Raw genomic sequence first — 27,936 nt, 5'->3', positions numbered from 1 at the left:
AAAACCATTATACCCAGATTTCCCATTTTCAATGGGTTCCGGGTATAAAAAAAGTCTGAATATATAATAATACGTTTAATATTCTTTAGCTCTAAGTCAGCTATAATTCTACTTATATTTATATCAAAGAAATTCTATGTTTTGTGAAGCACAAATATATGAAAGCTTTTCTGCAGCTTTTTAGTCTATGTAGAGTTTTCCATAAGTAGCTTATTTAGGTCTAAAAGCTTCTACCCACTATAGGCTTTTGTATAACAGTTGTAAAGGGTGCCAACGCGCAAAACAGATAAGAAATTTGTGCATTTTGAAACTGTCCCGGCTACTATACAAACTGTAATATAGCTAGACCAGAACGAATGCGAAAATATACTGTAGCATAGAAATGAAGCACAGCCTCATTTTGATTTCTATAAGAAAATAAACTGTTATATTGTAACTGTTAGAGCGGAAGTCCCTTCCGTTGAATGCAAAACAGTTTGAGCTTATAACAGTTGTTTCATTTATTAAAGTACAGTTTAGTGTCCAAATAATACAGAATACTGTCCTATTCACCAAGTTATAACACCCTCACCAATGCCGTGCACTTGACTAAAGTTATTAATACACTGATTTTCTGTTTGCAATAGGTTCAGGGCTATGTAAGTTATATCATTTTGTGCTAATAAATAATAGTTTCTAGTGCTAGAATATTGACTTTATTTAATAAATAATAGTTTCTAGCGCTAGAATATTGACTTTATTTAAGCCCTTGAAAAGTATAAATGTAAGTAATTTATGAAAACACCTTGAAATGTTTTGCTTTTACTTTAGTTACATTTCAGTGGAATTTGAGGCTTCTCGGGTGGTTCCATTAGCTAAAGTTGTATGCCAGTCTTTTCGTATGACTGCTTGATTTGCTGAATATTTGGTCATTCGAGGGAGCAAATTGTCCTAGAAGTAACATTTACCTTTATAAAAGTATAATACTTGTATAATAGTTTTTCGAGTTCCTAAAGCTGTCTGTATAGTTAACAGTTTGTAAGTATGTTATGTTATGTTACGTTATGGTATGTTATGTATGTAGTGTTATACCTCAGTAGCATATACGATAGCTTATAAATATAGCACATGCTATTTCCTTGACATTAGTCTTATAAAATGATTCTTGCATCCTATACTAGACTCCCCAGTGTGCTATAAAAAAAAATTAGTCAATTCTTGAACCCTAAGTAAAACGAAAGTCCTTTTTATATCACTTGATGTGTCTGAGCTCCTTTGAAGAGGAAAAACAACCCCTAACTGTGTGGGTACATTTCATACAACCCCGCTGCAGTTTTCACTCATTCCCCTCTTTTGTGTCCTCCTCTGAGCCGAGCTGCATGGACCGTTAACTAATGAGTCGAATGTGTCTTAGCCAAAATGCCACATGCAACCACTGAGAGGCGACGCCGAGGCTTTGGTTGCTTAAAAAATGGCACGCATATAAATTGCGCGTTATTATCCTTGCAACTGCAGCGGACAGACAGATCCCTTGACGGCCACAATTCTCCTGCATTTTTTTTTTTTCATGTTTGCTTGTATTTTTTTATTTTATTTTATTTTTTATATATATACATTTAGTGCGGGAGTATAAATAGAGAAATGGGGAAATAGAGAAAAAACCAAAGCTTTTACTTTAATTAAATGCGTGCGTGTGCTGGCAAGTCGCTATTTAGAATTTTCTGTTGGTACTTTTGTCTGGTGTTTTTGTTGTTGTTGCTGTTGCAGTTTCTGATTAACGGCAGCTGCTTTGGATCTGGCTTAGACAGATACCGCTACACGTATACGCCCTCGCGCCCTACTCTCTCGAATTGCGCATAGCATATTTTTATGCTGATTGAGTGGGGCTTATCTGGAAGTAAGCGATGTCGAGCTCAGCTCGTGCCAAGGCCCTCGACGAGCTATATAACAACATAACTCATATGATCCCCAACGTTATGTCAATTGTAAGCAAATCAGCGCCCAGGCCCATAAAAAACCGCAGCCGAAGACAAATGTTATTATTAAAATGGCCAAACGCGTATATACAAAAAATGAATATAAAGAGACAATGGCAGAAACGCGTTTATGCGAGGGCAGTTATAGAAGTTTGGGAATAAAAAAAGATGGAAAAATATCAATACTGAAATTAACTAATAGATATATTAAGAAAATTTAATTTAAAAGCAAATATATAATTTGACTTTTAAATTTTTATTTTAAAGGTATTAATAGAGAGGTATTATCCTTAAACAAAAAAGTAATGTATAACAATGCTTACAGAATTTTCTATATATATGTGTATCTATCGATGGTTATCAATATTAAAGCTCGCCAATAAATATATGAATATGTAAATATAATAATATTACAAAATTGCAATTGTAATATTATAATTTAATTTTAATAATATTATATTTTTAATTATATAATTTGAGCTCTTGAAAGAGAGATATCATCTTTGAACAAATTTGTTCCTTTAAAATATTTTATCGACAAATTAATGTTTTATAGTCATAAATAATCCATTAAATTAATTAGGCTTTTCTCAATATATATATATATATATGTATGTACATATATGTATTTTTTATACCCTGAACCCATTTTCAATGGGAAATCAGGGTATAATGGTTTTGTTGAAATGTATGTAACAGGCAGAAGGAGGCGTGGCAGACCCCACAAAGTATATATATTCTTGATCAGGGCGACGAGCTGAGTTGATTTGGCCCTGTCCGTCTGTCTGTCCGTCTGTCCGTCTGTCCGTCCGTCCGTCTGTCCGTCTGTCCGTCTGTCCGTATGTATGAACGCGTCGATTTCAGAAGATATAAGAGCTAGAGACCTCAAATTTTTTTTATAATGTCCGTAATTACAGCGCGCATATCAAGTTTATCATTAAAAACCGATAACTCATCCCGATCTTTTTTTATCGATAAAAACCCATATCGAAAACCAGTTATAAAATTATATCTTCTACATTTTTATTGCTAGAGTCTTCAAATTTTTAATGTATGCTTATATGCAATTTATACAATTTCGGTTTTTGTTAAAATTTACCCCTCACCCTTAAATTCACCCCCTCACCCTCACTTTTGTAAAAAGCGTATTTCAAATACTAGAGACTTGTGCTTTGGCAATTACATGCATATCTATGTTATAATCATAATCTAAAAGTTTCATTAAGATCGTACGTCCACAAAAAAAGTTAATAAGCAATTAAGTTCTCATAGTAAGCGCTCACTGCCGCCCATGCGTGTTTATGCTTGTGTGTGTATATGTATGTAATTGTTTGTGTATGTGTTTGTGTGTGTGTGTGTTTGTGTGTGTGTGTGTGTGTGTGTGTGTGTGTGTGTGTATGTATGTGTGTTTATGTAAATTATGTATTGAATTAGCTATTACTCCAAGGGTTCAGGGGATCTCGTAGTCGAGTAGTCTCGACTAGAGCTTTCTTACTTGTTCTAAATTGTTCCTTTAAAATATTTCAATATTTCATCGTTAAGTAGATTAACTGCTATTAAGTTTCGAAGTTTGCTAGCGCTCAAAGCAGTATTCGTACTGTGCTTAACTTTTGTGTAGACCCGCATTGTTACTGCTGCTGCCGAGCACATCCTTTAAGCAATAAAATATCAAGCTAAAAGCCCTTCAAAATGACAGCCAGTTGTTGTTGTTGTTGTTGTTGTTGCTTTTTGTTGATGCTGCTGTGTTGCTGCTGCCGTTGCTGCTGCTGCTGTAAGCGTCTGCTATAAATTTGAAGTATTAAAACAGATATCGAATGGATTATTTTTAATATATGAGCATGCATACAGAGTTTGGCCAGAGTTGGCCCCGAAAACTGCAGCCAGGCAGATTGCGGGCGTAGAGCCGACTCCGACGGCTGCCAAGGCGAAACGCAATTAGCCCCTGCAGCAATTGGCCCGCCCTCATCCTCGCCCTCACACCATGCCTACGCTCTACAAATTGCCAACAGCAGCAGCAGGAGGAGCTGTAAGAGTGGCATCTACATTCGCATTCACATCCTCAACCGCACTCGCATCCGCATTCGCATCCGCATCCGCATTGGCAGTGCCAACAACGCAGCTGGCATTTTCCGCTGCGTAATCCTTTTATTAATCCCCTTGGCTTGGACTAAGATCCTTTACACTGCTGTTGGCACTTTTGCAAATCATGAAAAAGAAACCCAACAAGCGCAAGTGCAGAAATAATAGCAACAGTGGCTAGAAAAGCCTAAATCGAACGACTACTTAAATACCATGTAAGCAGAAATATTTTTGTTATAGATCTGAATGACAATGCTTAAGTCTGTAGTGAATAAAATAACTCTTTTATTTTAATTGTGATTTTGTATGCCTTCTATATTTTTTATCATTTAAATATCTAGATAATAATGCTTATAATTTAATAATTCAGAAATATATTTTGATTTTTTATCGTCTGTGTTTTAAGTACTTTTAAAATCGGCTTTTGGAACTCTTCCTTAATTAAATAATAATACCCAAGACCTATCAAACAGAAAATTCCTTTCCTTCAACTAATTGTTTAGTCGATCATGGTTCGTCTACCTTCGTCTACTGGGCACAAGTTTATGTTACCCCTTTTTTTAAACATTTTTATAGGCTAAAAGAGAGTAAAAAAAAAAAAAAAAAACAACTAACCAACATAAAATTAAGATAAATATGTGGGTGTGGAACATATGCCAAAGGATTTGCACGCTTTGGTTTGCCCGGCTAGTTCGCAATTTGTTGCTACGCTTAGCAAAGATTAAAAATTAATTGCGCAGGGTTTGAGAGGGCGTGAGCAGGAGAATAACTTTTACACAATTTGTGTTGATTATTTCTGTTTGCGCAGCAGCTGCTGCTCTGCTCGTCAAATGCCTAAATTGTGTTCTGCGTTTTTTCATTAAGCGAATTAATCAGACTCTGTCCCGTTAAGTCGCTATACTCCTAGTCACCTCACAACACTGGTTAGCGAAAAAAACAGCTTAATTCTCCGTCCCTCTCTCCCTCTGTCTCTCTCTCTCTCTCGCGAGCTCTTTTATAGCGCTTTGTACAGGCGCCGCATTAAAAATTCAGAATGCACTTAACGAAGCATAGCGCGTAGACCGATAGCCAGGACGGCATAAGAGGAGGAAGTGCGGTGGGGCCACTAAAAACCCATTTTGAGCGCTACACAACACTCGGCATTCCGCACACCGTTAGACGCTTGGCCAGTGCTTAAGTTAAATCGCTCGAAAACGCGAACTTTTAGAGAAACCTTATTACTATCAATAGAGCCGAGCCGATGGGCTGGATTATGGATGAATTTCAGCATGAATTGCAAAGCTCCTTCGCACTGGGCTTGGCTCAAAGGATCGAATGTTATGAGAGGCAAAAAAGGAACAGAAATCAGGAAATACAGGAAGAGAAATTATATTTTCCATCAGCATTTAAGGGTAAAGAAAAAACTTTGAGTTTTTTAAGAATCTAATTGTAATGTTAAATTTTGATTGGTGCCTTTTATCTCTGATCTGTCGATTAAACAAATAGATTTTCTTTTTCTTCGGTGAAAATGATTTTGTTATTCAAATATTCAATAGTTCATTAAATATAAAGTGTAAACTTGCAAAGTTCTTTTTTGCCGAAACTTTCATCAGTTTTTCTCCAACTTTGCTGTTGTTTATCTTTTTAAGGTTTTATATGCTTAAAGTCTGGGTAAAAAAAAAATATATATATATAGTAAATCTTTTTGAGTTGTCGGCACTTTATTAACATTGGCGCAACTTGTTTGGCATTTTGCTAAACACTGTTGTTGGTGTTGTTGCTTATGCTCTCCTTGTTTTTTCTTGCTATATATTATTTTAGCCTTTTCACGCACCACGCAACGGGGTTGAAAAGTTAATTCAATTAGCTTGACTCTGCCACTTAAGCTGGCTTTTAATAATAAGCAGTCAGCTAAGTACTTTGCCTGGCAACATTCTCACAGAAACGGGACACAAGACGAAGCTGCGAAGGTTACTAGGGGAACGGTTGTATCTAATTTTTCAAACAATTTTTTTGAGGATGAAAATAATGGAATAGAGTTTAAATAGATATACGTATTTTGAGAAAAGGTATATAGTAACTTCAACAATTAATATTATAAGAATGTAATTGGTGTTTAAGCCTGTTCATAAAAAATATAAATTAAAGTACAGTAAATAGAAAAGATATAATATACATAGAAAAAATGTTCATAGTAATGGAAAGAACTAATAAAGAACTATTATTTTATTATACCCTGAACCCATTGAAAATGGGAAATCAGGGTATAATGGTTTTGTTAAAAGTATGTAACAGGCAGAAGGAGGCGTGGCAGACCTCAGGGCGACGAGCTAAGTCGATTTGGCCCTGTCCGTCTGTCCGTCCGTCCGTCCGTCCGTCCGTCCGTCCGTATGTATGAACGCGTCGATCTCAGAAGATATAAGAGCTAGAGACTTGAGACCGTGTATATCACGCGCATATCAAGTTTTTCTCTATATATCGATAACTACTCCCGATATTTTATTATCGATTAAAAACCTTATCGAAAGCTAGTTATTTAATTATATCTCCTACACCTTTAGAGATAGAGCTTGCAAATTTTAAATGTAGACTTATATGTATTTTATATAATTTCGATTTTTGTTGTAATTTACCCCCCACCCCTATATCCACCCCCTCACCCTAGAAATTACGTCTAGAAATTAAATTATTCAACAAATAAATTCTTATAATGTTGCCCACACTGCAGCGCAGCCCAAGCGCAGTCGCTGCTTATTGTACAGTTAGCAGAGCGCGTTCTAATACGTGCGTGTGTATGTATGTGTGCCGAAAAGAAGTGCACAGTGATTAGAATATCAAATTAGAGGGTTCAGGGTATCTCCTAGTCGAGCAGTCTCGACTAGAGTCTTCTTACTTGTTTTATTTGCGATCTGTTATAATGCCAACGATAAGCTAATTTTGGGGATTAAGTTTAGATAGGGGAATGGTATGAGTTCCAGTGAACTTAATGCAGATGTTTCTTGGTACATAAGAAATGTTGAAATTCATAAATCTCTCACGTTTCCTCTTGTCATATAAATAGGCTACATAACCATTGCATAATAACCGACGGCGTTTAAAAAAATTCCACGTCCCGGACTTGCAATTGGCGACTAATAAAACATAAATGAATATGATTTTGAAGCTACTTCATAGAAATATAAATAAAAACAAATTATACACAGGTAAATATAAATAAATGTAAGTATATTATTAGGAAATTACTTATATTAATAATAGCCTAGGCAACGGTAGGCAATTGGGGTGGAGGGAGAGGCTCTAACTCGAAATATGTTGGGTGTGTTAAGTGCCAATAAAATGTACGCCAGCTTCCTAAACTACACGCTGTTTAAATGTCAAAGTCCACACGGCGTATGTGTAATAAATGACAAATTGCCCCTTCTGTGCAGAGACATGCATATATAGAGGTGTGTGAGTGTGTGTGGGTGTGTGTATTTGCTTTGTGCAATTGCACATAAATCAAGCAAACAACTCAATTGAAATGTTAGACGCAATAATATCATAATTATATTGTCATATACACGGCCGACTCCTAACTTCATCATTGCGTTAATTAGCTTGATCGTAATTGGGTTTGAGTTTTGGGTCACATGTGTATGTGCATGCGTGTGTTTGTGTGTGTGTGTGTCTGTACATTGCATACTTTTGCGGGCCTGCGCGCGCGTTGCGTCTAATGAGTAAATCGTAAACTAATTGCAAGATAATTAATTTTAATTATTTGTGTATTTTACTTGGGCCCTGCCTTAGACCCCCTGCCCCCGTTTCGTAAGCTTACCCGCGACCGCATCGTTCTTTCAGCCATATGATATAATCAGCTGGACATGGGGACCATTAAAAGCACATTAGCTTGTTAAGCGTTGGCCATTGTTGATGGGCCTGCCAAACAACCCGAGCCCCATGCCCAGCCCCCTTCTACAACAATAACGGCAGCAACAGCAATAGCAACAACAACAACAACAACATTTGTTTGCTGTCTTTAGTTGTTCATACATCATTATCATTAAAGCGTTAAATTGTTTTGTTGTTTTCGCAGCGATATAGATGATGAGGGCCGCTTGTTTCCCGCTGAGTTATCTGTTGGCTGTTGGCTGGGGGTTCTTTGGGGGTTGCACGTTTAAATGATTTGAGCATTAAGGTTTTGCAGTTTTAAGGGCGGGGGCGTATGCGGCTCATAATAGAGTGTCAAGGGATTACAGCTGACGTCTGTTCACATTTGATATGTATTACGAAATTGTTGCTACAACGGCTTATTGACTGACGACTATGAAGTTGGTTATTAAAGAATCCTTGGAATTGATTTTTAATTGAACTCATTGCATACGAAATCTAAAGAGACTTATGTAATTCTCTTCAACAACATTTGTTTTTGTAGATTATATACTTTATTAAGCTTTTCAATTAGTAAAACTTAAGTTGTAATCTACTTTTGTTCTACTCGCAGAAACCACAGTTATTTTTATAAATTCACTTGAAATATCCGCCAAATCAATTTGAAATGCGAATTGATGAAATTATTTGCATTTCGCTTTCGATAAATCTTCATGAAGAATTCATTTGATATTTGTCCTATTCGTTTTGTAGAGGAATGCAGTTGTTAAATATGTAAATAATTTACATGTATTTGTTTTTCGTTTTATTGTGGCTTAATATGTCGTATTTTATTTTGGGCAATTGGTTTTAATTATAAATTCACAATTTCAATTTCGATTTCGATTTCACATGCAATTCGATTTCACAAAAAACAAAATACATTACTGCAGCATACTCCAGGGAATGAAACACAATTATATTCCTATAAGAGAAAAACAATTCTTGTTTCCCGAAAATACAATAAAATAAAACATATGCAGAGAAAAAAAAGATAGAGAGAGAGAGAGAATTGGGATAAACTGTTGCGCAGTTTCCCCAGTTACCACCCCCAACTGCCTCTCATCTCTGCCAGGCAACAAATTATCTAAGAAACTTCACATAGCATATGCAATTTTTCTTGTCATTTGTTTAACGCAGATGTTTTCGGAACTGGCGACTATTACGCATATACGTATGTATGTGGAGAGACATGTGCTTGTCTCTCTTCACATATATATATATATATATATATATATATATATATATATATATATATATATACATTTGTATATATATGTTTAGTCTACTTCGTACATGTCAGCATTAAATATTCATGTAACAGTTAGGTATGAGCGGAGAGATAGAGAGAGGGAGAGGAAGACTGAAGCAGACATAACGTTACATCTTCATACGCAGCTGAAAAGTATGCTTCGCTTGTATTAGTTTATTTGTCGTTACACGCTCAGTTTGTGAGCTGAGCAAGAGGGGGAGGGGGAGTGTGGGCGGTAGGGCCATTTGGCGCTGGCATTAATGTAGCCGCTAAGTGCCAATGTCATGCTAGGCTAGGCCCACTGTGCAGCCCAACCGCAAAAGCCAATGAAGATTTCCGGCTAAAAAGGGTGCGTGCTTTGGGCTCAGAGAGCCACTGAGTAAGCGACTGAAGGGGGAGGATAGAGGCGGAGGGGCTGCTTGGTCCAAGGCGTAGACCTTTGCATATTTCATAAGCAATTACTAAGCGGCTTTTAGGCGTCGAGTATTTTTCAAAACACAAACCGAGTGCAGAAAGAAAAAAAAAAAAAAAAAAAAAAAAAAAAAAAAAAAAAAAAACAAAAAGAAGAAAGAAGAAAGATTACGAAATTGCCAGCGTTGACAACGCAGACACGCCCACCAGCAGGCCGTAACGCACTTTGCTTCAGCGAGGCACTTGCTAACACACACTTATCACGCACACACACACACCCATCCACACTCACACAGAGAAATGCCAAATGGCCGAGCATATAATTTATGATTACATTTTATGACTACACACACTGAGAGTTGCCTGTCTCTTGCCTTTTTGTTTTTCTACCTTGTTGCGCTTTTGCCGCCTCTACCTCTGCCCCCGCCCCTGCCTCTGCCACAGCCCACTCCTCTATTTTTTAGTCATTGCTTCCTATTATTTTGTTATTAAATTACACGCAATTGCCTTTGGCTTCCGTGTGTGTGTGTATGTATGTGGTTGATTTTTATGAGTCGTGCAGAGTTCAAAGTGAATGCGTAACCCCTACTCGCCTACCCCATATTCAGGCCCAACCCGCCTTCCGCAATTCCATTAAAAGTTGATTTAATTTCTGAAATTTGCTTTTTTTTCTCTCTCTCTCTTTCTCTACCATCAATTTGGTACGCAATGCACTTATGTTGTTGACGGTGTGTTTAATTTTTTGTATTTTGATTTATATTACCTGGAAGTGGTTTAATCTGGAATTAAAATGTGATTAAGTGTGGCAAAATGACTTGGTTAAAGCGTTCTGCAGGAGTAAAGTCCCTTCTTCAAAGGACACAATTTCTGATGAAAATTAGGGAATTTCTAAGAAGTATAATTTGGTATAAAATTAGCTATTTATACATGATGTATATTTGAATTAATGCAAATATTTCGAAGTAGCTTTGCAGACTGTAGAGAAATTTTTTAGATATTTTTGAAATCAAAAATAATTCTCAAATTGCATAAAATAAATAATAGAGTAATTGAACAACAAAATGTCTTGCTTTATAAGACTTTTACTAATATACTTTTGAATTCATTTCAATATAAATCTCTACCATTGCTTTAAGATGTATTCCGTAGATCTGTTAAGGAGCAGCACGCGTCTTTCTTTTCGTTTCGCTTCGATTTCCGCTTTCATTCCCTTTTAGTTAATTCATTTTTTTGTTTGGGCTCAGTCGATTATCTTGTATCTTGTATCTCTAAACAAAGGCCGGCAATTATCTTAATGCCAGGTGCAAGAAATTAATGTGCTGTAAGCACATTTCAGCACAATACTTGCTATAACTAGCGCATGCCATAGGGAAGGTCCTGGCGAGGAGAGCCATGGAAGGACATGGACGTTAGATGACGATGTCGCACTTAATCTGCGATAAAGACGGGCGTCCTTTTGGCCTAGGCAAAAAAGGTAGATGCAGACAAATCGCTGTCTGGCCCACGGCACAGGACAGGAGGTGGGCGGCAGGAGGCGGGAGGAGGGGCTGACCATTATAAGAACTCGTTGTGGTCCCTTTTTTGTGTTGTTGTAGCTGTTGTTATTGTTATTGTTGTTGCTGTAGCTGGGTGTCATCTATTTGTATCTTTATGTGCTTAATGTCAACGAAATAATTGAGTAACTCTGTGGCGTAGGTATGTGTGTGTTGCTGTGCCCGATAGCAGGTGTGTGTGTGTGTGCTCGAGCCGGAAAGAGAGAAAAGGCAACAAAGTGCAGGCATAGCACATGAATAGTGAATGGAGAAGAGGGAATGGGTAAGAAGGGGGTTGCTTTTGGACATTTGGGCTGCTGACAGCTTGACTGAAATGGAAAGTTAATGTTTATTCCATTTTTATGGGCAGTGGGGGTCGCAAAAGAGATGATGCGATAGACAGAAAGAGAAAGGGCAGACAGAATGCTTTAAATCTCTATTTGTGATGTTCTAGCGTTATTTCATGTTTCGTGTCAAAAGGTAAAAAGTTGAAAGCAAAAGCTTTTCATTCAACTGAAGGTAAATCGTGAAAATACCAGAGTATATACAAAATGAATGCCGATGAGTGATTTTGGCCAATTTTAGAGTGGAATTCAAAGATTTAACAGCGCTACAAAGAATTTACAATTTCTTTAAATTCAATTAGGGTAAAGTTGTGTGGGAATTACTTACTTGACAGATAATTATTTCTTTGTCTATTATAAAATAGAGAATATTGCTAATAAAGCTGAAATATCCAAAACATTTTAAAATAGGATTTCAATCTTAAGTATTTTAGGAATTTCAGCTTCGGCATCTTACTAAAAGTCTTCAAAAATCATGTTGAAAATAATCTTTTGATATATATTTGATGTAAATATTATTTTACTTAAGTCAATATCTCTGATATATCTTCAAAGTAAATGCAGTATGTGTTCTTGCCTTGCGGTCCAACTTTAACTTTATAGATCAGAAGAAATATGCAAAAACTTATCGAATGATGCAGCTTATTTCATATATACGCCGATGCGAAGAAAGTTTATGTATTGCAAAAATTTTGCCAGCAAGTTTTTTTTTTATGGTTTCTGTTTGGGCCGCCGGAGATCTGGGGATTTCATTTGAAGCCGAAAAACTCTTTTGGATGCTTTTAGGCTTTATGTATTTTCAATACATGCGTTGTACTAGCGCTGCGAGTACATTTTATGGCTTTGACAGCCGTCCACCTGTTTGGCATGCACAACTAGTTTTCCCTCGGTTGGTACTCAAGTGGTTTTGGCTCGGCTCGCTCCGCCTGTTCGCAGATATTATATTATTTTTGTTGGCATGGTGCGTGGAAAAACCAATTTTCTCTGCGTTTCTTCCTCTCTATTTCTCTCTATTTTTGTTGTACTTTTTGTTTTTTTTCTTTTTTTGGTAATATGACCATTTTATGGTCCACGCATGTGGTGTGCGTGTGTGTGGGAGTGTAGGCGCTAAAGCTTAACACGTACTGGCATGCCTAAAGGTAATTGCTGCTTAGCTCTAGGCAGCACCACCTGTACCATCTGCACCAGCTTCCGTTTTCTACGCTTTTTTTTAATGAAACAATCTCAGCAAATATGATATTTTGTATGCAAACATGCAAAATATTGCCAGCGCCTGGTCCCAACGCAGCATTCCCGTTAAACGAAATAAGCCCCGCCCCGCCCACCTGACCGCCTTCATGCTTCCTGCTTCCTGCTGAGCAGCCTAGCGGTTGGTCGGGCCGCTCCCACTGTGTATCTGCGGGGCCATATATCTCTGTGATGTGGTTGGGTGGCTGAGTCTTACGTCAAAAGACAAACAAACAAATATTTGCGCTGACAATAAGCTGAGCGAAGCGCAGAAAGTAAGAGAATTAAATACAGTACACGACTGTTCCAGCATACAAATCCGTTGCGAATTCGACAAAGTTTCAGATCTTTTTAGTTGGGGTGACAAAGAACGAAAAAATCGCTTGAGAGAGCATTAAATACGGAGCCTAATAAATACTTCTGTTATATGTTAAATATATATTGCAATAATATTTATAAAATAAACTAATACGTTTTATATTCTAATATAATATATAATAATATAATTAAATTTTTTAGTTCAATATAAATAAAAATTAATTTAAGCTATAGAAAATAATTTAAGATAATAATAAATATTCGAGGATTTTTAGTAAATTTCAATACAATTTTATAAAAAAGAGAAGAGTATTTTTTTAGGAGTATGCCAACTACTTTTAATAAGCTCTACACATAGATTCTGGAACTTTTTCAAATTCATATTTGATCAAACCATCCGGATATGTAAAACTAATCCCAAAAATTATTATTGATATTATTCAAAAACACAAATTGGAAAGAAAAGTGAGTTGTGTTAATGAGAAGCACAATTCTAGAACACTCCCCTCAGGCTTAATGGAATAAAGTCAGCGCGCTGTGAAGCGCATAGAAAGGCATAAAGCTGATGCCTGTGTGTTTGTCTGCTTTTTTCCAATACGTCATTTTGAGCGGCTTTTATGAAAAATGTATGTTTTTTAGCTGCCGAACGCAAATTGTCAGCTGCATTTCAAATGAGTTCGCGTCGAAGAAAAGGAAAACCCTTTGATAAGTAAATACAATTTTTTTTTTTTTTTTTTTGTCAACTCAAGCTCCACACGTGTGTGTGCACACATTTTTCATATCTCTATATATATATACATATTAAATATGTATTGTATATATATAATTCAATATTTATTTTCACTTTTGTCGTTTTTTCTCATTTTGTGCTCAGCCGTAAGTCGGTAACAAGGAAATTTAATCTTTTTCTTTTACACATTTCTCTACCTGCTCGCAAAATATTGTTCCATACAATCGTTTTTATTTTTTTGCCTTTTGCTATCTTTGACGAGCCCTGAAACCCAATTAGTTGTCGACGTTGTCGTCCTCGTTGAAATTTGACATCTTTGCTGCAGAAGCAGCAGCAATTGGAAATTGAAATCCAAATTGTATTTATAACGAAACGAATTGGGGGAAATATCAATAATATATATATATATATATGTCTATATGTGTGTGGGTGTTTCGTTCTGCCCTCTTTTGACTAGCGATGAGTTTTAAGTTTCTTCTCTGCTGGACAATTGATAATCAAATCCAACTTTAAAAAAATGTGGTTGCTTCCATCCCTACTGATGTGTGCGTGTGTGTATGTAGAAGGCCTAAGGGCATCCATGGATGAGTTGGCAGGACAACGTGTAAAATTGGAGTGAAGTGACAAGTAGAGAGAGAAAAGCGGCTATCATAATAATGAAGGTGCTTGTTAGGATCTAAGGAATTGATAGAGCGATGGTGATAGAGAATTAAATGCACAAGAATTGAAGCATGAAATGTAATTTAGTTAAGATGAACAAGAGAGTGTGCTTATTAGGAAATGCTTTAAAAACGAATGCACTGGAAACATTCTAGTTTCCCAGAGCTCCCATAACTCTGTCAATGCTTTTTGTCGTGTCTTTTATTTCAATTGGATCCAAAGTATATAATATTTTATGTAAATTTAAAAATTTGATATTAAAATCAGCAAATGTTGTACGGCGTTCATGTTTTTATTAAAAATTACAAAGATGTTTTGGTTCTTAACCTTAAACAACAAAATAAATAAAAAACTTTTTTTTTTTTCACATCTAAAATGATTTGCATTGAAAAATTATGAAATCGCCAAGTTCTTGGAAAAATGTAGATTTTGTTTACAGAGCTCGCCCTGGTAAATTGTTCGAGCTATGCTAACATTAGGGAACAACATGAAGGAAAACAAGTAAGAAGACTCTAGTCGAGACTGCTCGACTAGGAGATACCCTGAACCCTCTAATCTGATATTCTAATCACTCTGCACTTCTTTTCGGGACACATACATACACACGCATTAGAACGGGCTCTGCTAACTGCGCAGTAAGCAGCGACTGCGCTTGGGCTGCGCTGCAGTGTGGGCCACATTATAAGAATTTATTTGTTGAATAATTTAATTTCTAGACGTACAATCTTAATGAAACTTTTAGAGCGTAATCATATGGTAAAAATGTACATTCCAAAGCACACGTCTCTAGTACTTGAAATATGCCTTATACAAAGGTGAGGGTGAGGGGGTGGATATAGGGGTGGGGGGTAAAATACAACAAAAATCGAAATTATATAAAATACATATAAGTCTACATTAAAAATTTGGAAGCTCTAGCTCTAAAGGTGTAGGAGATATAATTAAATAACTAGCTTTCGATAAGGTTTTTAATTGATAATAAAATATCGGCAGTAATTATCGATATATAAAGAAAAACTTGATATGCGCGTGATATACACGGACCTAGGAAAAAAATTTTAAGTCTCTAGCTCTTATATCTTCTGAGATCGACGGACGGACAGACAGACGGACAGGGCCAAATCGACTCAGCTCGTCGCCCTGATCAAGAATATATATACTTTGTGGGGTCTGCCACGCCTCCTTCTGCCTGTTACATACTTTTAACAAAACCATTATACCCTGATTTCCCATTTTCAATGGGTTCAGGGTATAAAAAATGTATATACTTGATGTGCCTCTTTAACTATTTCCTAGCCACTTTCAGCTCACTTCTGTATTTTGCATCCTCCCACTTGCTCTACCTCCTTTATCCTCATTTCTCGAAATCGTTGTGAGCTTTTGCCATTTAAAACAAAATAAGCTGCATTTGAATGTGCACATGGAACTGCCCTCTGCCTATCTCTATTTTCATTAAATACCATATAATTTCCGCAAGAACTGTGTGTGCACACGTCCCCTGTATTTCTCTATACGTCCATTACATACGTCCGCCCACCCCATCCGAAACTATTTACCATACTCTCTAATTACAATTGCGCGCTGTCTCGGCCTTTGCGCTGGTCACATTTGCTGTATGTGGACATCTTGTAGCCCCCAAGGAGTGCAGCTTGGAGTTGGGCGTGCCGTTTCGTTTCATGCCGCTCAGTCAGTGTTGGGCAACTAAGCTGTCAACAAATTAACTGTAACACTCTGAGCTGCTGCTCCACTGAGCTGAGCTGCCTCTACATTTTGGCCATGTTCTCGGCCCGGCCGTGCACATGTGTCGTAAATTGCATGCCCCAAAGGAGCTGCTAAAGCGACAAACCGGCAAACCGACAAGCCGGCAAAGCGACAACAACAACAACAACAACAATAAAGACAAGCGACAGCAGCAGCTGCCGCAGCTCTCTGCATGAATTGAACAATTAGCAAAATTGCTTCAGACCTCCCCAACAAAAAAATAAATAAAAGGAACAAAAAAAAAAAAAAAAAAAAAAAAACTTAAAATAAACTGCCAAATGATTTAAATTTCTTTTCTTCTCAACTTTTATACACTTGCCTATGGGTCTTACAGTTTTGGCCAAATATTCGAATATGATAAGTCTAAGTAAGTGGAGCTATAACAATTGACGGATTGACTGACTGATAAAGGTCAAAAAGTCCACTTCCCAGCTAAAGGGATTGGATTTACAAAAGAAGCTGTTTTGCAATTTGTGCAAATATTATTATGTAAAACTAGATTAAATTTCATTTAACTTAGATGTGCAACAACAATTTATGTAATTTGCAAACCATTTAAAATGTTTTGTAAATATTATTTTATTCAAAGCAAATACACTGTCCGTCATGGCACGTAAACAAAGTTGTAAATAAATATTTTGAATGAGCAGAAATGTTAATTTCATCTATATTTTGGTTATTAATGATGGATGAGTTAGCTCATGATTTGATTTGTGATAAATAAAAATATGCTAAAAATATTTAGCAAAGACATAATTGAGATTCGTTTATATGTTTCTTGTTTAGATTTCGATTCTTCATATGTTAAAAATTATTAAATATATATATTTTTTTCAGTATGTTCAATAATCTTTGATTTAAGTCCATTCGTGGTATAGAGTATCTAATAAGTCGTATATGAAAAATAATTCTATGCTTAGCCATCATTTTTTCGGCCATGTATTTGTGTGGGTTGGTGCTTCGGGGGTTAGGGGCGACAGTCATAGCCAGGTGTGGGTGAGTTTTGTCGCTATAAACGATATACATTTTGTATAAATAACGGCGCTACGTGCGGTAATGATGTCGACACGTGACAAGCGAGCGCAGCCAACGGCTCCAGGTAGACAAAAGGCGCTGAAATGAGATATTTTTGGCGAATATTTATGATGGCATCCGGGCAGGTGTATATAAATTTGCATGAGCTACTGCGCTGCGATTGTGTGTGCGCTGTGTAGGAAACAGTTCACAAAGCACTGCAGCATATAAACAAATAAACAAACAAAACATAAATTTTTGCGCACACACACACACACACGTCCACATACACAGACACACATAAGCACACTCGCTCCTCAGTCGGCGTATGTCCTGTGGAGCGCTTGTCCTTATGCTTGGCACGTTTCTTGGCTGTCGCCGTTTCCTCTTTTGGCTGCTGACTTTTGGCAGAGTTCTCCCGTTGTGTTGTTGTTGTGGTTTTTTTTTCCATGTTTCATGTTTCGACTCCGTTGGGGCTTGACATTGGCTTTGATAACAATAATAATAATAATAATATGAAGGTATAATAACAATCATTTTGTGCCCACATAAATGCGGCTGCAGCAGCTCCCAGGGCTCACCTGCCACGCCTACGAGCGCCCGGTCCTGCAATCGGCCCACCCATAAGAAAGTCTCTTAAATTTTGTTTTTATTGACTGATGGAAAATTGGTTTATTTATTGCAATATTTTTATATTTATTGTTGTGCCACATAAAACATTTTCATACATTTTCCAAAAAGAAATAAATAAAATTATGCTGAAGAGGCCTCTCCCAAAGAGATTTCCCATTCCGCCAGTGTGAGCCACGTCGAACGCTGAGGAATATAAACAAAATTTATTGTTAGCCACGAGTTTATTTGCCAAGACTTTAGACTAATCAAATATTCTTATCTTTTTATCTCTTTCTTATAGCTACAAATGTGCTGATCGAAACGCTTCAGCTGCCTTAGAGTTTAGATGCGAGCAACGAGAACAACAAAGGTCGAAAATTATGGCGATATTTAATAACGTGAGTAGCGTGCGATTTCTTATACGGTTTGACTAAATACTTAACGAACTCGTTTTATTGTTAAAATTCAAACAATATATATATATATAAAGATATGCAGTATTTATAGATGAACAAGTCAAAATATAAAAATAAAAAGTTAGTTATAAATAAAATAATAATTATGCGATATGATAAACATATCGTTTCTATGAATCACAAAACAAATATAATTTCAGGTACATAAAGAAATATTATGATAAAATATGACTAAATATTTCGCTGATATTTTCTTAAACCTTTCTATGAGCAATAGTAAACTATCTCTAGAGCGCTTTTAATTCTCCTAGAATTTTTTCAACAATCTGGTAGCTCCAAAGGTTAGTTGGCTGCGTCAGATTACTTCTTTGTGACTGAATGGAGATTATTATTATTGGTTAATGCCATTGTCAAATTGTCTTTTATGAATTAAAAACTCTTCTCTGCTATACTATATTAAGTACTCATGGCTAAAGGTTTGTTATACTTAATCTTTATTATTAGATTTGATAACTGATGAAAAAAATTTACTCTAAAAGAGATCAGTGAATACATGCTCTATCTTGTACAAAGAATAAAACTAAGGAATATACTTAAGGCATATAGATAAGTACATATATTCAAGATCTGTAAAATATAATTTAATTTATTATAGTTTTTATTGCAAGATCAAAAAATTCAAGTTGAATCTAATATTGGTCTGTACGTATGATAGATATACAAGTCTTTAAGTATGGTATATAAATCTTTAATTCCTGTTTCTATATAGAAAGTTTCACTTCAACTATCCATATGAATCCTACAAATCTGAACTAAAATCATAAAGATTATTCTTTATTCTTTTGACCAGCATCTTCAGTTGCTTTAGCTCCACTACAAATACTTTCCACTTTCCCACTAATTGCAATTTTCTCTGATGTGCCTCAATGCTCTCCATTCCTATTCCACTCGTGCGATAAATCAAAACGCTACGCAGTTATGGTTGCTGTTGTTGGTCAATGAGAAGCAGCAGGAGCAGGAGCAGCAGTAGCAGGAGGCAGATTTTGCATATCGCATGTCTGGTTGAGCCTTTTGAGGTTGGGCTGTGGTCTCATTTGTCAAGTGGTGCCAGATCTTTGGCCACATAACTGAAGGCCATCAAATCGCTGCCAGCTGAACGTATAATTTGGCCATTAGGCAAGAGGAAGGCACAAAGCAAAGCAGAGCTACGTGCCAATGCAAAATCGAGTTGGATTTTACCGAGTGCCTAGGCTCTTTTCCCACGAATTCAGTGCAAATACAGTTCATCGGGAGTCGATGCTAGGATGGATGTGGGATGGTCAAATAGAGTGAGAGCGAGAGAGAGAGATTGAGAGTGTGAGAGCGGAGAGGGGCATTCAATTGCTGGGCAGCGCTTTATTGAACAGCTTCTGTTTTATGGGCAGCGCCTACATTTGCCAACCATAATGCTAACTTCTTTTTCTCTCACTCTCACTCTATCTCCCTCTCCCTCTCCCTTTCTAACTCTATCTCTGGTCATAAAGTAATCTTTTGTGTGTGGCTGTGTGTAGAATGCGGGCTTTAAGCAGCTGCCCCATTGCCCCCACCAATTTCTCTATTGTCACCCTCCTCCCTCGAGCGCCACCTTTAGCCTATTCTGTTGCAACTTTTGTTCGGCGCCCGGACATGTGTGGAGGAGGATATCAAGGATATCAGCTGGCACAAAAGGCAACAAATTAAACTGTTCTATTTGCAAATGAATTGTGCGTGTCTGTGCTGCGTAATTTTGCTAGAAAACTTTGCAATAGATACCGACACTGAGAGAAAATCTAAGCGAACTCTGTGATAAAATCTAAATAACTGTATTCTATGATGTAATACTTGGCAGCTTTTGCTTTTGGTATATACCAGACTAGTTTGGCCTCAATTCGAAAAGAAACTGCATAAAATTCTCTACAATTTTTAGAGCTTTGAGCTCTGGACACTTAGATAAATGGATTATCTAAAAATTTCGCACATTATTGCTCATCTAAATCTCAGTCTAAATAACTTTCATGATGGTTGATTACTTAATCGATATTTAAAATTACAAAAACTGGTAACATTTTTTTCTCCTAATCAAAGAAATATTTAATTGTAATTGTTTTAGTGTTATATGGTTTTAGTATTCTATTGTTGTATTGTTTTAATGTTTAATGAAGTTTGGTTAATTAATATTCATCAATTGTATTAGGTTACTAAATTTGAATGGCTCTATAAAAAAAAACAAGTAAGAACGTTGCAGTCGGGCGTTACCGACTGCGAAATACTCATTCACATCCCATAAGCAATTTAGTTGCTAAGTTTCGCTTCTGTAGAAAATTCAGTTTTTCCCGATTTGCCACGCCCCTAGTAGTAGTAGAGCTAACGACACCCTAACTGCAAAATTTGAATGCTTACGCTTAAAAAATAAAAAAATTACAGGGTATTTTTCGATATGCCACGCCCTAAAGATGCGTAAAAATTATTTTTGGGTCATCGATAGAGGAGGTTACTAGTAACTCAACTATCCAAATTTGAAGCTTCTAGCTATTATACATTAGGAGATATAAACTTTTGCGGTTTGCCACGCCCCCTGAGGGCGCACATATATCCGTCGAGGCTTTTTGGTCTTGCGTGATCAGCTCGAGTATATATACAAAATTTGAGGCCTCTAGCATCGAGTGTCAAAAATATAGCAGAATTTAAAACATCACTATATCTTCAAGTCCCATTTGCCACGCCCCTAATGGGCGTAGACATATAAGACATAAATATAAAATTTCAGCGTTCTAGCTGTAAAACTCTTGGAGATTTGCCACGCCCCCAATGGGCGTATATATATCCGCCATAACTTGTGATCTTGGGTGGTCGACGCGGATCTAGTGGGCGGATTTTAAAATTTTAACACTCTAAATCGGAGATATAACGCCGAAAGAAACTGCGTTCATACGGACAGACAGAAAGACGGACATTGCACAAAACCAATATACTAATATACTTTCGTGAATGAGTATAAAAAGAAAATAAATAAAGAAATAGGGCAATATTAGCATTATTATTAGTTATAGAACTATCATTGTTTGTTAATAAATCTTTTTCAGTCGATTACTTTCATAAAATGCCTTCCTTTTAAATATACAAGTCCTTGACTTTTATACTTTTTCTACGATTCCTTCGAGGTAAGGTCCTTAAAAGGAACAGTAGAAAATGCATTTAAAAAGTGTATATATTAAACTCTTGCCTTTCATCTCTTTGCTTTGAAAACTTTTCAGTAAATTTGATTGCCCAACAACGAATATATGTCTACTTAGTGTGGCCCCAATCAGCTTGTTATTTTCTTTGAGTGCAGCCCGCTGGCACAGCCCTAACTCTTAATATGTTGTAAAATGTTGGGTATAACCCAATAGCTAAGCTAAGCAAATACACACACACACACCCACACACACCCACACACACAAATAAAATAAGTAGCTGCAATAGAAAGGAAACGAATTGAAAGCAAAGGATTCTAGTGTCTTTGTGTGCGTGCTTGTGTGTGCATGCGTGTGTGTGTGTGTGTTGCTAAACTTTTGTGTGGGCTTCTGCTTTTGCGGCATTTCATACGCTCAATTGCTGTTGGTTAGCCAACACTGGCTGCGTGTCCTGGTCGCCAGTCAATTGAAAATGAAATTGCTAAAACTTGCCAAGTTCTTGCTCCTGCTGCTGCCCCTTTCCCCACGCCCTCTCTCTCACCCCCTCTCGCATTCTGTGTGTTGCTCAAAGCAGATACGTGCGGACAAGCATGCATAATGAGCAGCAGGAGCTGAAGCTCCTTGAACTGTGCCACCGCCAGCGCCCCTCTGTCACCCTCGACTGCTGCTGCCACACCCATGTTTTCGAGCATGCGGGCAGGTAACCGTTACCTCAGCAAATTAATACTAACAGACGCGCAAAAGTATGCAACATCAAATGGCCCAGGCGACGTGAGCCCCCAGCTTTTATGACACTGCGCAAAAAGTGGGGGCAGCTTCTCGCCCATCCCACCTATTCAGACCGTCTTTTGGCTCGTAAAGTTGCAGCTGCACGCTGCACGCTGCACGGGACACATTTTGGGGCAGCTCCTGCTTATCGCTTGACACGTTTTGTTGTTGTCTTTATTTTTCCTTTATAGATTTGTTTGCCTTTACGGAGTATACCCCTCTCTTTCTTTCTCCACCCTCCTATTTTTTTCTGAGTGCATTTGCTTGTTGCGCTTAGCGTTGGCTACGCAGTTTACGAATTTTTACGATTCAACTCGGCAAATTTATTTATATTTTTGTACTCATGTGCGAAAGTTTTCATTATGGTCACAAAGTGACAGATTGTTCCGCTGTATATGTATATGTACAGGGCGAATGGGAGTGTAGTCAAAACGGATTAAGCACATAAAAATGCAGACATTATGGGAACGGGCTTTACGACCTCCCCCCTATTTTGGACCTGTTAGATCCGTTTTTTACATTACTTGAAAAGGTGCCTTTAGCTTTATGAATCTTAAATCGTAATACATAGATGAGGTTAGGATATAAGTTTGCGGATGATTCCTTTTAGAAATTGAATAATATATATATTTGCATTTCATTTGGATTTTCCAACTCAAAGAATTTTAATACGTCTTAATTGAATATGCAATGAGAGAAGTACAATTGATAAATAATTTAAAATTGTGTGGGATATGAGGAAAGTAATATACCCTAGATATGAATATATAAGTGCAAAAGTTAAAAAATATAAATAAAATAAGCAATGATAAATGTGCACTAAAATATAGTTGAAAATATATTATATATTTAATTTATGTACGCAAAAATATATATTATATTTATTTATTTTTCATTGCAAATTTTTGTAATAATTTGCAGTAGTTTTTTTTCTTCTCTTGAAGAATCAGGCATAATTTTGAAAGAAAACTCACAAGTTCATATGAAAAACAAAATAGTTTTTTTTTTTTTTTTTTTTTTTGTTTTGTCTCTTAAGAAAACTATGTTACGTAATCGTAAATAATTTGAATATATACATTTATAAATTTAAAAATAATCATAGTTTTGGATTACAAACAATATTGGGATAAAAACTCTGTCAAACCATCGTAATAAAAATATGGCTTCAAAATTGAACTTTCTTCGTTTTTCTTTTTTAAGTAATCCTGCAAGCTCCAATTAAAATCATTTTCTTTTTATAAATAAAATGCTGTAAAATAATAAAGCATATATATTCACATAATGAATTAAATGATAATTAAAAGAAAACACAACGTATTACATAATATAAATGTTCTGTTTACTACATTGAACACGAAATGCGTACAAAGTTTTTCTGGAATAATAAAAAAGGAAAGACAAAACTTACCATTTGCTATTTGCAATTGGATTTTCCTGTGAATTTTCAGTCTCGATGCATTTTGAAGTATTTTCCTATAAAGAAAAAACAAACAGAATAGAGAAAATAATTACGAAATGCTCAGTTTTCATTGAAATTTGTGATTGGACAAGAATTTTCCTTTATCAATTTGTCCTCTTGACTAAAAATGTGTTTTTTTCCCCAACTTACAATTTGTGCAATTGTGCTTGTTTTTCAATATATATGTATGCTTTTGTATGCTTATATAAACATATTATCATAATCCTAATTTTTGTGTTTTGGTCACAAAAGAAAAATATTCAACAATTTGCTGCAAATATTTTACCGGGCTGCATTTGTGTCAACTTTTGTTTTTGTTAATTTTCCATTTTCGGCTTTTCGTTTTGCGCATTGAATGTGAAAATATTTGACATTTGCATTTTTGGCTTTTAAATCGGGCCAAAAATATGCCTGAAAACCTGAACGCATCCAATTTGCCAAATCATATTTACATACACACGCATAAATATAGTTGTATATAAGTATGTATGTCGAGACATGTGTTTATCGAATACAAATCGAATGGAAAGTTGTATTTGCATGCGTCATTTAGGCTTAAATACTCTGTTGATATATGAATTGTCATCAAAAGCGACATGGGATAATGGCCACTGATGGGACTTGTATTGAGAAGAGCATATATGTATATGCGATTGTTTGTATGTGTATGAGAATTACACAATGAGATACATTTGGTGTGACATTCAAGGTTTTCTCTATGCCTTCATAGAGGTAAATTATGATGGAAATGGAAAATTTGCCAGATAAAATAGAAGCTATTGTAATTAAACTATTTAATTGAAGCTCTTATATTTATATATTTATAATAATATAATAAATTAAATAGAGGGTTAGAATAGAGTTGTACAAATGTTTGGCTCTATTTGAAGAACTAATTATAAAACAAAATGTAAAATTATAAAAAGTGCTTCATATTGAGACTCAGACGATATCAAACATGTTTTTTTTTTTTTTTTTTTTTTAATAATAGTTGTAATAAAATTTGCCTACAACACCTAGCTCAATCTTTCGTTGGATCGAAGTACTATTAACTTTCACTTCGCTGAAAAAAAAAAATATATATTTTTAAATTTTGTTTTAACAATAGAAGAATACAAGTCTACAAACTGTATGCACAAAATAAGTAAATATATAGAAAATTTTCAAACTTTCATTTTACACATAAAAAAAATGTTTTTAGTTGGATAATAAAAGTCTAAACATTGTATAAACAAAATAAATTAATCTATGGGAAATGCCCGTACGATTCCAACTGTGTAAATATAAATGTTGCTTTCAAGCTGATTGGAATGTTTTTGCAGAATATACATATGTAGATATATATACAGTAGCGTGCAAAAATAAGTGTATATTCATAAGATTTGACTTTCATCAGGTATACAAATAGAACTATACAGGAAAAGCGCATTTATTTGATATCTTGTTTATTAGTTTGTTCTTAACAAATAAAAATTAACAAATAAAATTGGAAATAATTTTTGTCGTTTGCGATTCACAAAACACGTCATAGAAATATACAGTTTACTGTATCGAATCTATTTTAATTAATTTCATTGGATTCATTTTGCCCATTTATAAATAGTTTTACGCGAAGTCAACTGGTATATGAGATTTTTTACAACCAAAACTCAATAATTTTTTAAGGATGTTGTATTATATTTTTAAGCGGTTCATTCTCTATTCTTACACTGTCACTCTGTTATTTTCATAATTTTCACCAACTGTTTTTCCACTTTGATGTGAGCAGATAAATCAAGGGAACAAATCATTTGCTGGCCAAATTTCATTTGCTATAAATCAAACAGCAAAAACAAAAACTGCGCTCAAATTAATCAGTTTCGATTGCAGCACTCGCACTTTAATTGGCCCTAACGATGCCTGAGTGTGTGGGTGTGTGTGCACACACACATAAAAATTTATCACGCCTCCAACTGTGGCAAGGAGCAAAGGACCCGCCGCCTAATTCAAACATTCGAATTTACGTTAAAACCTCATAAAAATGCGCGCGCCAAAAAAAGGAAGAAAAGCGAAAGTGCCGTTATGAAGTTCATTCGTTTGTTGATTGTGAGTGTGTATGTGCGTGGGTGTGTAGGTGAATGTGTGTATTTATACTCACATGAACTAAGGAAAGGAGCAGTCGCTATCAGCAGGCAGCATCCATATATACATTCATCTATATATATATATATATATATATATGTGTGTGTGTATATAAATATATACAAAATGTTTTTCCCACGATGGAATTGTCGTTTACATATCGTCCTGGCTGTGTGTGTGCCTGTGTCCTGTGTCCGTGTTCTGGGCGCTTGCCACGTTTGCCGTCTAAACGATTTACGACACTTTTGCCAACTGCTTTGCCGCACACATTTGCAATATTGTTTCTGCTAACTGTGTGTGTGTGTGTGCTTGTGCTGTATCTGTGTGTTATTAGCATTAAACAAAACCAACACAGACAGCTACAAAAACTTGGCAAAAACAGCAACGAATGCCGCACACGTTCGTTTTTATTATGTTAAATGTCTCCTGAGGCAGCACACACACACTAACAACAACAACGACAACAACAAGAACTTCGAACCGTAAATAGCGTTCGCTTTGGCTTTGTAACTGTCTTTCTTTGTATTGCGACTCTGTCTCTGCGTTTGTCACATTTCACATAAACTCAGCTTAAACGCGCGCGCCAAAATGTAGGCAACACAAATTAGCTCGCAGCAACAGCAGCAGCCGCAGCAGCGAGCGCTGCCTTTCGCTTTTGCACCTGCCGACCTTAGCACACTGCACGCCGCTCCACTAAAGACTGAAGCGGCAGCGCTTCACAAGCGATGCGAATTGGCCAGCTTCGTAAAATTCACCCACGAACGAAGCCTCACGACACGAACGATGAGCCGAGGGTTTGGGCAAAGAGCTTTCGCTGCTTCGTGCTGTGTTGAGTTTGACTTCTAGTTTAGCTTCAGCCTGCTCAAAGAGACTGCTAGGGCCCTGCTTTGAGTGATTTTTAGCTCTGTGCTCTACTGTTCAGACAGCTCAAAGAGTGTAACGCTTGCATTTGTTGCGAGCTGAGTTTATTTTTGAATTGTACTCTGCTAAGGGAGCTGCTCAAAGAGTCTGCCAGTTGCTTACAGTTGGATGTTGAGTTTAATCGTAGCTCAAAGAGCTGCTGAGCGTGACATTGAGTTGAGTTGTGTGCTTCTCTTTACTCTTGCATTGAAAGCAAAATAGCTTGGGTTTACTTAGCTCGCCGTACTAAATTGTTTGAGCTCTTCAGCTGTGTGTTCTTTGCTGTGCAATCTGCTCAAAGAGCTAATGAGTGTACAATTTACTTCTCTTTCCATTGAGCTGAGTCACTTGGCGTTTGAGGGTTTTTAATATACCTTGTCAAAAGAATTAACTTTGAGATGCTCTTACTTACGTTCAGTTAAAGTTTATTTTTGAGTAGTTTAAGTTACTCCAAATTACTCGAGTCAAACGTTGAGAGTTCTTTCATGAACAGAATTGAGCGAAAATCTTAAAAAGAAGTATTTTAGCATATTGTTTTAGTGAACAAGAATTTATTTTTAAAAATTATGCTTAAATGCTGAACAAAGTTTATTGAATATGTAACAATAAAATATAATTGTTTATTAAAGCAAAAATATTTCATTTATTTTATTTATTTTATTATATTAACAAAAAAAATTGGAAAAAATTATTTAACAGATATAAACAAATAATTTGTATTTTTATAGTAAAGCCTAAAATATTTTTTATCTTTTTTACGATGTCTAAAACTACTTTTTGATTTCATTCTATTTTTTAATAAATAATTCCGAAATTTTTGTTAAGAGTTGCTATTTTAGAACTCTGAGCCAAGTTTAACACACTCAACTCAACTCTTTTCGCTCAGTTGCAATGCTTAGTTGCGAGTCTCTTGGACTGTGCACTGCTGCATTGAGTTGCCTGCTTCGCAGATGCGCTCTTTAACTTCATTGAGTATTAATTTTCACTGAGTGGCTTCATATTTCAATTTGCGCTCTTCGTTTGGCATAGCTTTGAGTTGCTTTCTCTGTCGCTTCGTGTGTCACTTCGGTTGCTCGCACGAAACTCACCACAGTCGCTGGCCGAATGCTTTTATTCGCTCACGAACGCTCACTCCGGCTCGGCAGCCGAGCACACGCTAAAACACAGTCACACACACGCACACTCACACACTCGCCATCTGGTCGGCGCGGCTGGTGCTGAGCCTTGGCCAATCGTAAAAGTTTTGTACGTATTTAGTACAATTTCGGGATTTGGCAGGATGTAACCAGCCTGTAAGAAAC

General features: G+C 36.2%; 1 protein-coding gene and 1 long non-coding RNA gene across 8 annotated transcripts in view; one reads left to right on the top strand and one right to left on the bottom strand.

Annotated features, from left to right (window-relative positions):
- Positions 1 to 27,936, top strand: part of LOC6578044 (tyrosine-protein phosphatase Lar) — a 168,536-nt gene that overhangs the window by 7,828 nt on the left and 132,772 nt on the right. For all 7 annotated transcript variants that reach the window (XM_015165963.3, XM_015165968.3, XM_015165965.3 and 4 more), the window contains one exon: positions 18,082 to 18,178. The gene's annotated coding sequence lies outside the window, so the exon portion shown is untranslated. The remainder of the gene's footprint in view (positions 1 to 18,081; positions 18,179 to 27,936) is intronic.
- On the bottom strand, positions 17,840 to 26,443 carry LOC26528504. Its single transcript, XR_001449480.3, has 3 exons — positions 25,752 to 26,443; positions 23,564 to 23,628; positions 17,840 to 17,984 (listed from the first exon to the last, which is right to left on the bottom strand). It is a non-coding gene; the product is annotated as an uncharacterized LOC26528504 (long non-coding RNA).

This window comes from Drosophila mojavensis, unplaced genomic scaffold (assembly GCF_018153725.1).
Source record: "Drosophila mojavensis isolate 15081-1352.22 unplaced genomic scaffold, ASM1815372v1 contig_49, whole genome shotgun sequence".
Classification (NCBI taxonomy): Eukaryota; Metazoa; Arthropoda; class Insecta; order Diptera; family Drosophilidae; genus Drosophila; species Drosophila mojavensis.
This window is presented reverse-complemented; position numbering and strand designations above follow the sequence as displayed.